The sequence below is a fragment of the Silene latifolia genome, chromosome 10 (genome assembly GCF_048544455.1).
Source record: "Silene latifolia isolate original U9 population chromosome 10, ASM4854445v1, whole genome shotgun sequence".
Classification (NCBI taxonomy): domain Eukaryota; kingdom Viridiplantae; phylum Streptophyta; class Magnoliopsida; order Caryophyllales; family Caryophyllaceae; genus Silene; species Silene latifolia.
The window spans coordinates 21,342,153-21,345,357 of record NC_133535.1 but is presented as its reverse complement, the minus strand read 5'-3'; the positions used below and the strand labels follow the sequence as shown (position 1 = coordinate 21,345,357).

General features: G+C 37.0%; 1 long non-coding RNA gene across 2 annotated transcripts; it reads right to left on the bottom strand.

Moving 5' to 3' along the window:
* Positions 1 to 309: 309 nt before the first annotated feature.
* Positions 310 to 2,990, bottom strand: LOC141605336 (uncharacterized). Of its 2 annotated transcripts, XR_012526329.1 has the most exons (4): positions 2,644 to 2,735; positions 2,411 to 2,548; positions 1,665 to 1,849; positions 310 to 1,347 (listed from the first exon to the last, which is right to left on the bottom strand). It is a non-coding gene; the product is annotated as an uncharacterized LOC141605336 (long non-coding RNA). The 2 variants fall into 2 exon arrangements; XR_012526328.1 differs by lacking the exon at positions 2,411 to 2,548 and having other exon boundaries at positions 539 to 1,347; positions 2,644 to 2,990.
* Between the last annotated feature and the right edge of the window lie 215 nt (positions 2,991 to 3,205).

Here is a 3,205-nt window from a genome sequence, read left to right as displayed (position 1 = left end):
ATTATACGGCTAGGATATAATAAAAATATCTTTCATTTTAGTTATATAAAAATTGGGTGACATTCAAATTTCTAAATACACTCATTCACCTTATTAGATAGTAGATAGTAGATACACATCTCTCATAAATTAGATACACTCTTTTACCATGCTAGATCGATAAGCTAGATATACTTCTCTAAGTTGCTAGATACACACGTTTATCTTCATAGATACACATCTATGTCAAGTTAGATACACATCTCTTATAAGCTAGATACACTTTTTTCCCTTGCTAGATACACAACTTTGTCAAGCTAGATACACTTCTTTAGATTACTAGATACAAGTCTTTTACCTTACTAGATACACATTTCTGACAAGCTATATACACTTCTTTACCTAGCTAAATACACATCTCTAGCAAGCTAGATACAATCATTTATCTTTCTAGATACACATCTTTGACAAGCTAGGTACGCTCTTTTACCTTATTAAATAAAATATTTTACCTTGCTATATATTCCGTACTTCTTACTTTGCGAACCGTAAAAACTAGTTGATACACAAAATAGTAGTCTATATACATAAAATAATAGTCCAGATACACATTTGTTTTTGTATTAAGGTTAAAACAACCAATCCCAAGAAATACTTTGTACGCCCAAATATTGGAGTTGTGTCACCTGATGGAACTTGTGATGTCACAACTTTAATTTTTACTCTGGATTATTAATCCGTTAGTGCATAAATCTAATTGTTCTTGCTGAAAGAAGTTGTCTTGTTGATCCTTGCAGTCGCTTTGTGTGTGTGCGATACATGAGTTTCTGAATGCCATCCGTCGTTTTGATGATACAAACTGGATTTGTGAACTGGTATACGGAGTATCAGGGTGCCTTATCAGGTTGAGCTACCTTATATTCTTGAATCCTGCTCATTATTGCTTGGTAACTTTCCCAATCACCACAACTGCACACCTCCGACTACAACCACCCACGCTTACGACTCACCAAAGTCTCCTCTTACTACCACCATTAATATACCCAAGCCGACAGACTTGGCTTCTTGCCTCGATTGGTGCTCATGGAACGAACATCTTGTGGTGAAGAAGCTCTTAGAATCAGTCTTGGGTTACTGTCGGGTTCTCGGAAAGACATTAACACCAATGCCAGCATCAAGAATTAATCCAAACACAGATCTCACCATACTCACCGCCGTCCACGCCTCGGGCTAACCACCACTCGAAACAAACACAATTGTGCAACACCATTCACCTTTAAATTGTTAGGTACACATTTTTTACCCCTTTTTCCGGGTTCCTATTGAGCGGAATATTTGCTATTACTCGGCTTTCCAAGCTTGCTTCAACTGCACAAAGATGAATTAAGCTTTTTATCATATCCGAGTCCTAGACATGAACTGGACAATATAAAATAACAAACAAGTGAAACAACTAATCAGACCATCCTTGTGAGTTCAACTCTTACAACGATATATTCACGTAAATGGAACATGCCAAAACAGTAAAAAGTCTCAAGTATCAAGCTTCCTACGGAAATGGACAAGGGAAAGAGGACCAAAAAAGCCACAAACTGCAATCCTAATTTCTCTGTACAAAACTCAAATCTAATATCTATTTTATGTGAAATGCATAACCACGGAAGTTAGAGGAAGAATCATATTACCTATTAGAGGAAAAAGCTTTGGTTTCACAGTAGAATGATGAATTATGAGCTGCAAATCTTGGGTCTTTAGAGCTGCCCCGTTAAATGGTATGCTGGGACAAACAACTCAATACGAGGCGCGTTTTTGAGAAATTCAACCGAAAACCTTCTAGTAGAGATCACTGCTTCTGATTCTTCTTCACACCCTACATAAACAACCGTAATTACAATACATGTGAACCACCAAAACAAGAAAAGAGAGGAACAAAACAAGAAAGGAGATTTGACCTGTCATAGATATAGTGAAACGTCGAAGCTCCGAATTTCAGAATCAAAATAATGAATATTATTACCATTAACTAGCTAGATACATACCTCTAGCTAGCTAGATACATTTCTTTAGGTTGCTAGATACATGCCTCTAGAATCTAGATAGCTAGATACACGCCTCTAAATTGCTAGATACTTACCGTTAACTAGCTAGATACATTCCTTTAAGTTTGTAGATACATTTATCTAGCTAACTAGGTACACTCTTTTAACTTACTAGATACATAGCTAGATACACTTCGATATGTTTGACATCTGACCTTCAATGCTTAATGCTTCCAAAAGTGGAAATAACAATACCCAAAAACAACCAAGAACTAGGTCCATAACTAAATCCCAAAAATGCAAATATTTCAATATCACATCACACCTCAACAAATGTAATATAAAATCCAACAACACGAAACAACAAAAAACCAAAAACAAAAGGCTATCACCTTATCAAAGGTAAAAGTCCTATCAATTTGCTAATTAGCAATTAACTGAGCGGCAGAAACCTCTCCTCTAATCTCATTACAAGTAATAACAACCGGCAATCCGGCATCTGAAGTCGCTTTTCGTCATCATTCAAAGGGCTGCAATTCAAACCCCAAACAACATTCCATCAGAAACTCGAAACGATCAACTTAACAATCAAATTAAATAAATCAAATTAACTACAGCAGCTCACCTGCACCTCACAATAACCTGAACATTAACACCTTTATCGACAGTGAAAGGAGGACGAAAGTTAGCTGGAGCAGCTCGTCGTGGAATTTAAGTGATAAACGGAACTCCGGGACGGCGGTCGGCGGCGTCTAATTTTGGTGTGCGGATGGGATAGAGAGAGTTCAAATGGTGTTTGACCAAAAATGCGCCGTCGGTCTTGATGAGCAGATAGCGGTGACGACTTGTAGTCGGAGATCCGGTGGTCGGCGGCGAGAGTATGTGGTGTGGTTGAGTGGAGATAGAGTGAGATGGCAATGAGTGCTTGAAACTTGAAAGTGACGGGGGTATAATGTGTTAGAGATAAAGTTTGACTTTGCTTATTAATTAGTTGTCAGCGCGTGTTTTATTGATTTTGGTTAGTTCGTACGGTTCGCACCGTACTTTAGTTTGCACCTGACCCCGACTATATATATATATAAATATATATATATATATATATATATATATATATATATATATTTTTATGTTGCCTAGTCACTTTGCAAACATCATTACTTTTTCAAATTTTCAATTTTGGCCTTTTC